Here is an 11261-nt window from a genome sequence, read left to right as displayed (position 1 = left end):
TCTCTCTCTCTCTCTCTCTCTCTCTCTCTCTCTCTCTCTCTCTCTCTCTCTCCATGTGAATGCACCAAGGAAAGGCCATGTGAGCACATGGCCCTGCAGAAGGCAGCCATCTGCAAGACAGGAAGGTGGTTCTAACTAGAACCTGACCGACTGGCAGTTGATCTTGGACATTCAGCCTCCAGAACTCTGAAAAAATAAATGTCTGTTTTTTAAGTCTATGGTATTTTGGTTCGGCGCCCCAAACTGACTAAGACAAATCTACATCAAGGACATTGACTTCTTCTCAAAAGTCTGTCATGGTCCCTGGTGATGTCCTTTAATCTAAGCTTTAATGTAAACTCAGTATTATTTCCTATGCAAACCAGCTCCCCCTCCTCAGGGTCCTAATTCCGTCAGTGACAGCACTATTTTCCAAAGTACCTGAGATTGAATGTATAGTTATGTCTACCTCATCTCTCAGAAATCCCACAACTCATTTTCCCTTTAAAATGTTACATATTTTGACTTTTTTTTGTACCGATATGCACAGAGGTCCAAGATATATTATTGTATTTCATCAATTCTAAGAGGCACTACTATTTTATGTATCACTACGAAAGTAAAAACACTGAGAATTAAGCTATGATGCAACATTAATTGTAAAATGCATCCCAATTACAGAGATGTTACAAATGTGAAAAATTTGCATCAAAGAATCAGTAAAATGATGTAAGTGGAAAAATCAAGGACACTACACTATGTAGAGCATGATATCTATATCAATCAGATCTCAGCAGGAAATTGATGATCCACCAAAATTAGGATAATGCGAAGAGGGTTTATTTATAAGGCAGTTAAGTACAAGATGCAGGTGGGTCATAGGGTAACCACAAGGATTAGTGTAGGAACTTGCATCTAGTAGCAGCAGAGCTGCTGCCACTCCTGATGAGAGGGCCACAGTGATGGGAAAAGGGAAACATTAGCAGGATTAGGAAGGAGAGTGGGTTATGTGGAGCAGGTTGTATTGAGAGTAGTTTCTTCAGTGGAGGGATACAGCAAGTTTAAAGCACCTCTGTGAGGATGGAGCAGAGAGATAACTGTTACTGTATAACCTGCCTCAGTTTAATCTTCTGCCAGAGTCTTCCATTGGATAAATCCAATTGGAAGCCAGAAAGCAAGAGACCTTGGATGATGTAATTCATACATTTTAGTTTGCTTAGGAAAAGAGCGGGCGAACTTGGATGGAAAATAGATATGTAGGGACAAGAGATTTCTTGTAAATACTGCTCTGTGTAGAATGAAAAGAAAGCATATATTTGTATACAATCATATTTACGTTTTTGTTCTGGAGGAAAACAAAATTGTTAACAGTGATTATACAGGGCATATGGGATTCAGAGGACTAGGATTGGGAACTTTTTATATCTATTCCTTCTGGGCTGTATGAGGAATTTATAATAAATACTTATTGCTTTTATAGTAAAAATAACTAATAAAAAGTACACCCATAGTTATACATTTTCCTCTGTTTCCAGTGCCATGACCCTATTCTGGAAGTTAATGTCATCATTACAGTTATTAACACTGTCTGGAATCTCCATTTTAAGGTTTTTTTTTTCTAATTAATCTTGAATATGAGTACCAGAAGTGTGTTTATTCATTCACTCATTAATTAAAATGTTATTATTGAGTAGCTAGTATATTTTGGGTATTATTCTAGAAGCAGAGGATCGTCTGGTGAAGTAAAAGGAGACTTATTCTCTGTTTCATACAGTCCAGTTGGAAATATAGATATTAATTTTTTCAAGTCACATGAACAAACATACAATTTTACCTTAATGATGATAAGGGAAATATTCCAAAGGAAGTAATAATCAAGCTAAAATCTGAAAAAAAATGAGTAGGGGTTACATAGGAAACTTGGGGAGGGAATATTTTTCCATACAGGGAATAACATATACAATTCTCTGTGATGTAAGTGCAGCTGACTTTTTTTTTTCCTTAAGAAAGCTGTGTGGCTTAAGCATTGACTTGACAAAGAGCTTGCTGAGAGTTTTCAGAATGATATGGTGAGGAACCAGTTTTATAGTCAATTCCAAAGATTTAATAAATTGAAGTATCTCAAAATCAATGGGAATTCTTTGACATTTTTCTTAAACTTGAATTTCATTGTAATGGTGGTTCAGTATTAGCTTCCTAAATCTTTCTAGATAACATTTATACTTATGGCTCCTTTCCAATTACCTATAATCTGGCTCCATTGACATATGGAAATAGATGGATCACTGGTCTCCTATATACCTTTGTCTTTATTCAACACATATTTAGTATCCACTGTGTGCCAGGCACTGTTTAGCCACTTAGGATACACCAGTGAACGAAACAAAGATCTCTGCCTTCATGGGGCTTGCATTCTACCATACTTGAGTCAGTTTTATGTGCATACTGCTCCATAAGTATACAATAATAACCTTTGTGATTTGAGAATATGAAAGCCAACAATGACTGTAAAGGTTTCTAGTTGTACGAGACAGGAATTTTGTTGTATATAACTAAGTTCTGCCTTAGCTGGCTTAAGAAAAGGGAAAATAATTTATTGTAAGGATAGTGGGACATCTTATAGAACCAGCAACTGTCTCTCTCTTACTCTTGTTTTTGCTATATTCCTTGCTTGACTGATTCCTCAGTCTTGATAAAGAATAGCTCTTTCTTCTTTGCACAACAATTGGGGCTTATACCTCTTATTTTTCCAGAGTCCAATTATGCTGAGACTGGAATTTCATAATTCTAGTTCAGATTCACGGGACATTGGTTCTCATTTTTGGTTCTGGCACTCAAATCTGGAACGAATTTATGGTAAAATAAGATGGCATGATAATGTGGAAACATGGCCTCACCCTTGTATACTGGAGAAGGGAATGAGGGGCAGAGAGAAGCAGGAATTTTCAGAAAACGAGAGATTTAGGAATGATTCATCAGATAAATATTTGTCTACTGTACTAATCTAGCCACTTCTCTAGCTGTGAGAAAATTGGGTTCTAGAGAAGGACAGGAATTCACTAAGGGGATAAGAGTGAAGCTGAGTAGTAGTCTCTTCTCAGTCTTCCTGCCTGTGTTTACTCATTTTGTTCCCCTCATCTGAAATTCCTTTTATATTCTTTACTATGACTTTAAAAGTCAGTCCCCTTAAAATTATTGGATCTTCTTTCCCTTCTCTGAAGTTTTACAAGTCTGAAAATTTCACAATTTAGCACACCTACAGAGTCAGGTTACATAGATTTATTTTCTAGATCTTTGGTTTACTGTTCACTTTGGTCTCACTTTCATAATTTTAACCTCCATTTCCATATAATCTTGTAAAATGCTACAGTCTGCAAGAGTAAGACTGATTTTTATAGTGTTTATTGGTTGCATCATAGGTTGACTGATTCCAAATGATACTGTTGCACTTTAATTTTATTAGTAACATGTAAATATTTCAAGACACGTATTTCAGGATAGCACAAACATTTTTGGAGTTAGGGACTTCTGGTTCCAGTCTATATTGCTTGTGTGATCTTGTGCAAGTTACTTGGCCTCTCTACCATCCCTCTATCATTACCTATTTCAAAGGATTATTTTGAAAGACTGAAAAATACATTAATTTATTCCTTCATTCTACAAATATTTAAGTGCTAACTATGTACCAGGTACTCCTCTAAGTCCCAGGAATGATGCAATAAACAAAAACAGGCAAAAGTCCCTAACTTCAAGTTCTTTGCACGTAACTTGGTTCGTAATGCAATCTCAACAAGCAAAGCTTCTTATTCCCCTCTAGAAAAGTTGTCTGCAGCTACAGAATCTTATTTCTTAATATTTTAAATAATAGAGCCTTTATAAACATGGGTTTCTTGTCCTGTTTGGAATATATTAATCATATATATATATTTTTTTGGTATTTCATGTATATAGACTAAACTTACATTCACGGGATGTCATCTAGGTGTCATACATCTTTCCATGTACTTTTTTGCATTTATTTTCTCACAATTAACTTTGATTTCACAAATGATATATCTGCACTGAATAAATTTTAAAACGCAAAGGAAATTACAGAAGAAAATAAAATATATCTGTTCTCTCACTATGAAGACATACTACACTATGAAGAGATGCTAGTCCTGGCATTTGGTGTATTTTTTCATCATCTTTTGAATTGTATCCATATTGAGCTTCATATTATCACTACCCCTTCTCTACTATGCTTCTGTTTTAAAATGTCATTAACATTTCTTACATATTTAGGTTTTGGTAATAAAAGCATAACTGACTCTGTGTCTGCAAAAACACATTCTCACTGCATTGACCTGTCTCTGACTTCTTCCTAATCAACAGCTCTTTGTTTTTGTATGATGTTTAGTATTTGAGATTTGAACAGATATTGATAATTTGATTAACATGAATATCCACATACAGAATGAAACACAGATCCTTTTATTTATAAGGGGAAAGCAGGAAATGACTTTATGAAATGTAAGTCTAGCTTACTGACTATTTAGTAATTAATGACTAGTAACTTAAGCCAAAATATTGGATAATTTCAAATAAAAAATAGCATACTTGATAGTACGTGAGTATAACATATAAGCTTATCCAATTCAAAACCAGTCTCATTTTGTTAACTTTCTATATTGAGTGTAACTTACTTGGTTTTAACAGTCTCGGTACCAGCTTATTTTAATTCCTTATCTCCCAAATTGTCAAACATATACAAAATTAGAATAGATTATATTACTATAATGAACCCCCATGTATCCATTAACCAGTTTCAATAATTTCCAATATTTTACCTTGTTCTGTCACCTAGTCTTCCCACATATTTTTGTAGGAGTATTTTAGATTAAATCCCACACATCATATCATTTAACTTATAAATACTTCCATATGCATCTTTAGGACATTTTTTTTGGTATATCTGTTATATCATTATCACCTCTAACAAAATTATAATTACTTAAATCACCTAACACTCAGTCTATGTTTATATTCCCATGATTGCCTCAAAATATCTTTGTACAGTTGGTTTGTATTTGATTGGTTTGCCTCTTAAATTTTATTTATTGTGAAATAGTCCTCAAATCTCTTATATAATTTATTAGAGAAAATAAGTAAATAAGTCCTTTGTCCTGTAAAATGGCCCACATTCTGTATTTGGCTGATATTTTGTGGGATGTGGAGCTTATATTTTCTGCAAACTATGAGTTAGGTCTGGAGGCATGATTACATTCAGGTTAAATTGTATTTTACATAAGAGTAGTTCATATGAAGTTTTGTGTACTTTATCTTGTAAGAAAAGACATAATATTTGGTTTATCATATAATATCCCATTTTTAGTGATGTCAAGATTCATTAGTGCTTTCAAGTATTTCAGCCTCCAACATGTAGTTCCCATCAATATTTCATCCGGTGGTTTTAACAACAATGATGATAATGGATTTGCTCCATTACGATATTTAGTGCTGCAAAGTGTTTTTTCCCAATACCGTTTTTCATTCTACCTTTATTAGAACCCTTCTAAAAAAAATGAGTGTCTTGCTTTCTCCTGAACCTTCATCCAAAATGGCAGTGTGTAGTGTCAGATTCTGGTGCTGAAGACCAATGCTGGACCTTGAAATTGAGAGTTGTGGGTGCAGCAACTCAAGGAGGAATGTCAGTCTCTTATCCAGTATGTGGAGAACAACAAGAATATAGACATTAATTGCTTCTGACTAGAGTCCAACAAGGAAGAGACTGGGTGGTTTGGAAAATGCTGGTACCATCTCTTCAAATATAAATTTGACATCGAGTTTGACATTACTATCACATATCCCACTACTGCTCCAGAAATTGCAGTTCCTGAAGTGGATGGAAAAACAACAAAGATGTAAGATGTACAGGAGTGGCAAAATATGTCTGACTGATCACTTTAAGTCTTTGTGGGCCAGGAGCATGCCCGAGTTTGGACTAGCTCATCTTATGGCTCTGGGGCTGGGTTCATGGCTGGCAGTGGAAATCCCCAATCTAATTCAGAAAGGCATGATTCAGCATAAAGAGAAATGCAGCCACTGAAGGATCAAGCCACTGAGGCTGGGCAGAGGGACCTTGGATAGGCTATATTCCTGTTTTTCTGTACATATCTCTTCTTGTTCATTTGATTGCTTCACTCATACCCTTTCACCCACAACAGTTACTAAGTAGCTGCAGCAGTACTGTGTCCAGCATTGCTGGGGTGGAAAAAAAAAAAAGAACATCATTGCTACTGAATTTCTAAGTTAGGCTACGCAGGGAGGGGAAAGGCTGGGACTTTGGAAAACGGAAAGGCAATTTATATCCCTTCCCCAGGTGGAGCAATGTGAGATCCTGAAAGGATAGGGGATGGTTGAAAGTGAGTACATAGTCTTTTTGGTTTTTGGAAATAACTCACCAATAAAAGCTGCTTCCTCTGGTAAAAAAAAAAAAAAAGAAAAGAAAAGAAAAGAAAATGTCTTTCTTCAACTATTTGGTTACCCTGAGGTATAGTTGCATAAGAAAGGCACAGTAAATGTTTACTTCTTTCCCTTCATCAATTTTCATGGGAATGAGATGGTGTCTACAACCATCTCTTTCTAATGGTGTCAAATAAGTTACTGTTTAGTATTATTATGAACTCAAAGGTGTTTATATATTCGATGTATATCAATCCAATGCACTTATCTTTCTTGATGATTAAGTTGTCCCATCATGGATCAGTGGAAACTCATTGGAGTTGGCTTATGTGGGCAACTGAGTCTTAGCTCTAATAATCAGGTAGAGTCTGACAAACTTAGGTATCACTATTTAATTGCACTCAAAGGGGCTTTTTGACTCAGGACTTTATGAAGATTACAAAAGTATCAGTTCAGAATGGCTAATGCCATTCTGGAATGAGAAACATAAGAGGTAGAGGGAGTTCTCATTCTCATTCCCTGGTTCTTTCTCAGTAAGGAATTGTCGATGACCCTTAATCAGTATGGCAAAGGGAAGAGTTATGGTTTCATATGGGCCCTAGTCTGTGGATCCTATTGCTCCTGCCCTACTCATACTTAGTAATGAAGGTTTCAGGGACATTATTGCTAAATTTGAGTAGTGCTTATGTATTGACTCAGAATAGAGTTCTCTTAGTTTGAGTTTTTATCAGTTGTACAAAAGGCTTAATTCCATCTGTGAAACTATGCTGCTGCAGCTCTGTATTTCAAACCAGAATATTATGTAACCATATTTGCACTTTTTGGTGGTTCCACTACTCTCTGTGTTCAAAGACTAGAGTTCTTTGGGTCTTTGCAATTGGAGGCAATTTTTATATCCTTTTAGTGGGAAAAGTCACTTTCAATATCAGCTTCATCTGAAGAGATTTTCTGAGTTTTCATGGAAGCATAATGCAATCGCTTCCTGTCATCGATTATTTGTCATTAATTAATTTATGATCCATAAGTGTATAGATTGCAAGTTCACACAATCTTGTATCTGTATTTAGATCATCTATGTATGTACAATTTAACTATAAAATTAACTCACTTCATCTGAATTCATTCCTAATATATATTTTTTTCTTTAACACAAGTGTCAACACCAGGAGTTTAAAAAGTAGGGGCATGGGCCAAATCCAGTCCACCTGATTTTGTAAATAAAGTTCTATCAGAACACTGCATGTTCATCCATTTATATACTGTCCATGGCTGTTTGGATGCTATAAGGGAAAAGTCGAATATTTGTAATGGAAATGTGTGACCTGCAAAGCTGAACATATTTACTATCTGGTCATTTGTAGAAAACGTTTTCAAATCTCTGGGCAAGAATAATGAAATTTCCTCTGTGTATATTCATAATGACATTTTTCTTAGGAAGCTGCTGTGGAAATATCATTTGCTAATAAAGAAAAGGAAAGTTATTTTCCTCAAATACAATTTTTACAGTGTTGGTTAGGAAGAAAAAAGTTTTTTGTTTGTTTTGTTTGCTGTTCTATCCACATTTCATTGTAGGAGATCAAGAAATATTTGTTGAGTAAATGAATACATGGTAGATATAGTTTAACATCTTTAGTAATTAACCAAACAAAAGAAACCTACATTAGATTCCTATTTCTATAGCTGTGGTGATTGTACGACTATTATGGGAAGACTACACAACTGATCACAAACTAAGCAGCCAAACAAATATTAATTTTTTATATACAACTCTTTGAGATATCACTTATTAAATTCTAACTTGCTTACAATGAAGAACAGTTGAGGTTAGGTATCCATTTTCCTTGTTTATACTACTGGGGAAAAGTGACTTTTCTGAAACATACTACTTGCATCTCTAATCATGAAGAATAAAATCCGAGTCTACCTTCTGTAACCCATTTTTACTGTGAACTCTAAAAGAGAGTGTTTATGAATTGATTCCCATTCATCCTGTTTGACAGACATTACAGCTAATAAGGTTGTTGGTTGTGTTGAGATTCCTAAGATTTGTTTATTTATTTTTTTATATAAGGAACCTTATATAAGCTCAAAAGAGCAGTTTGTTATTTGGCTCTGACAGTTCAGAGAATTTAGACCTATTCAAGGATCTGAATTGTAGGACTTGGCTAGTTTAGTTCATGCAAAGTAGCATTTCTGAATTTTCTTTAGGAACCTTCCTATGAAGGTAATTAGAAAGGGGATAGCTTCATTTCCTGTGAAATTATCCTTCTATCCACATGGTGAAAGATTTTTGAAACATATTGTTTTACATATTTTGTCTAATATACCTTTGTTCAATTCAGTCATTTTGCACTTCCTGTGAGAATTCATCAGTTTATTTTCAGTGAAATCTGAGGCACGTATTAAGTGGTTACCTGATGAAAGTTGGGTTTAATTCATGGGTTAATCCACCATCTTGAGCCAAAGAATCTTTGAAAATCTTCACATGGTGAGTCTTCTATAATTTTTGCATTATGTTAAACAGATGCCATTCAAATCTGATCCTGTAGGTGGTCTTTGATTAGCTTCTAGCTGTAATGACCTTTAATCAACTTGACCACTTGTCTCCCACTTAACTGGCTCATCTCTGAAGAAATGTTTTTGATTTTTTTTATCTTTTAAACACTTTTCAGTGCTTATTAATTTATACACAGGTATTGTTATGGGCCTCAGTATTTACTCAGTGTGAAGTTACCAGTTTTCATGTATATAATATAGAATGCGGAGATTGAGTGCACAGGTTTTGAAGATTTGTGACATTTGACTAGTCTTTTAACCTCTGTTAAGTCTCATTTTCCCAATTTGTAAAATAGGGAGGGTGTAACAACAGTAACAAACTCACAGCATAGGTAAGAGGATTAAACAAGTTAATACAAGTTAAAAGAATCACTTGGCACACAGAAATCACTTGATTAGTGTTGTCTATTATTAATATTACCATGCTACCTAAATATCTATTGGCTTAATAGCCTACCTATAAACGAACAACAAACTCAGCCCCCTCATCCAAAATATACCTCATTTATTCCTGGAAGTTCTCAAATAAAGATGTCTTACATGTAATCACAACCAAGTCTGACTATCTGGCAGCTGTAATCACTACATAGCATTCACCACGATCTTGCTTTGTTGTTCTGTTTCCTACTTGTTCACATCCACTACTAGAAAAGTCTCCTACAGAAATTTACTGATAACACTACCTTACCTGGTCATATCTATGTCTCTATCAAGTGTTGTCATCTCAAGAAACTCCCATAGAATAAAATCTGCAAGGTGCTCGAGTATTGCTGAGTCTTACACTGGATACTCTGTGGATGGAGATAAACTCTGAGATACATTTTTTTGACCTGATCCCTGGAGGAACTCTGTGCCCAGATTCTCACAAATTACCTCCTGAGTTATTGCTTTTTAGCAATAATTTATATTTACAGCTTAAGATAGTCTAAGTGTCTGCCTGTTAAATGCTCTCTTTTAAAATGTGCTAAAGCAGCTCAACAAAGTTTGATCTACCTGCTGAGTTTCTTATTTATATCTTATAGATATGATCCATTGGAAAGCAGGTTCTATTTCACTTTTATTGTAGGGAAAATGTGGAACAAGAAGGAGGAATATGTTGCTTAGGAAGATGCCTATCTCTCTGTGAGAATCTGGAGGAAATTTATTTGTTAGATGGAGATCAGTATATGGCCAGAGTGTATCTCTTCAACACACATAGATGTTAGGTCAGAATTAACCTTGACCATTGTCTGCTTCCAGACCTAGAAGAAGCCATGTTGACACGAACTGGTCTTGAGAAGGCCTGTCAGCTGAGTTGAACTAATCCACTATATTACAATTGGGAGAGCTCTTTCCCTCCTACTCACTATGCCTAACTAGCTACTGACTCACCACTGCCTATAAGACTCTGGAAGTTTGACATGTAGAGATGTTGACAGAACTCATTCCAGTTAATAAACGAGTAGGTGGGACTGTTTATGCCCACAAATGAGCAAGTGGTATAATTGCTTCACCTTTAAGGGGAATCAGCAGCTTGAAGAAGGGAGATCACACTAAACATTCAGTAAAGAATTGAAACAGATTTAGTGAAGAAAGGATGAAACACATTAAGGCAAATTCTAGATTAGAATTGAAAAGATACCACAAAAGTATAAATATAAAGATTTCTTGAATAAATGCTTGTTAAAATAAAAATTCAATTAGAATTAAAGTAAAACAATAAATATAGTTGATCTAGAAGATCAACTGAAAGAGATATTCTGCAATACAGAACAAAAGTATGAAAACATGAGTGAATGAGGGAAAAGTTAAAATAAATAGAAGACAGAGCCAGACAGTCTAATATATTGTAATAGGAGTTATAGAAGGAGAGGAAATAACTGAAGGAGAAACCATAGAAGAAAAGTATCCTCAAGCTGAATCAAAGCTTGAATTTTCAGGTCAAAAGGACACAGCAAAAGCCAGCAGAGTAAAAAACAACAACAACAACAACAACAACAAACAAACCAAAAAAACCCACATTTAACCATTTAGCCATATACAAGCGAGATTTCCAAACTTCAAATATAAAGAAAACACTTTTTAAAAGTAACGAGGAAATTATGAGGTATTTTAAACTTATGGAAAATTGTGGAAAATAATTTAACCTGTTTACTCACCATCTGTATTGAACAAATGTTAACACTTTGCTTTATGCTTCAAATATTTTTTAAACTAATACATAAATTTCACATAACTAAAATTCCTCTTACCATTCTATTTCTCTTTCTCTCTCTGCAGAGGTGGACATTTTTTCTGAGTTG

Source organism: Pteropus vampyrus, unplaced genomic scaffold (genome assembly GCF_000151845.1).
Source record: "Pteropus vampyrus isolate Shadow unplaced genomic scaffold, Pvam_2.0 Scaffold656, whole genome shotgun sequence".
Lineage (NCBI taxonomy): Eukaryota > Metazoa > Chordata > Mammalia > Chiroptera > Pteropodidae > Pteropus > Pteropus vampyrus.
This window is presented reverse-complemented; position numbering follows the sequence as displayed.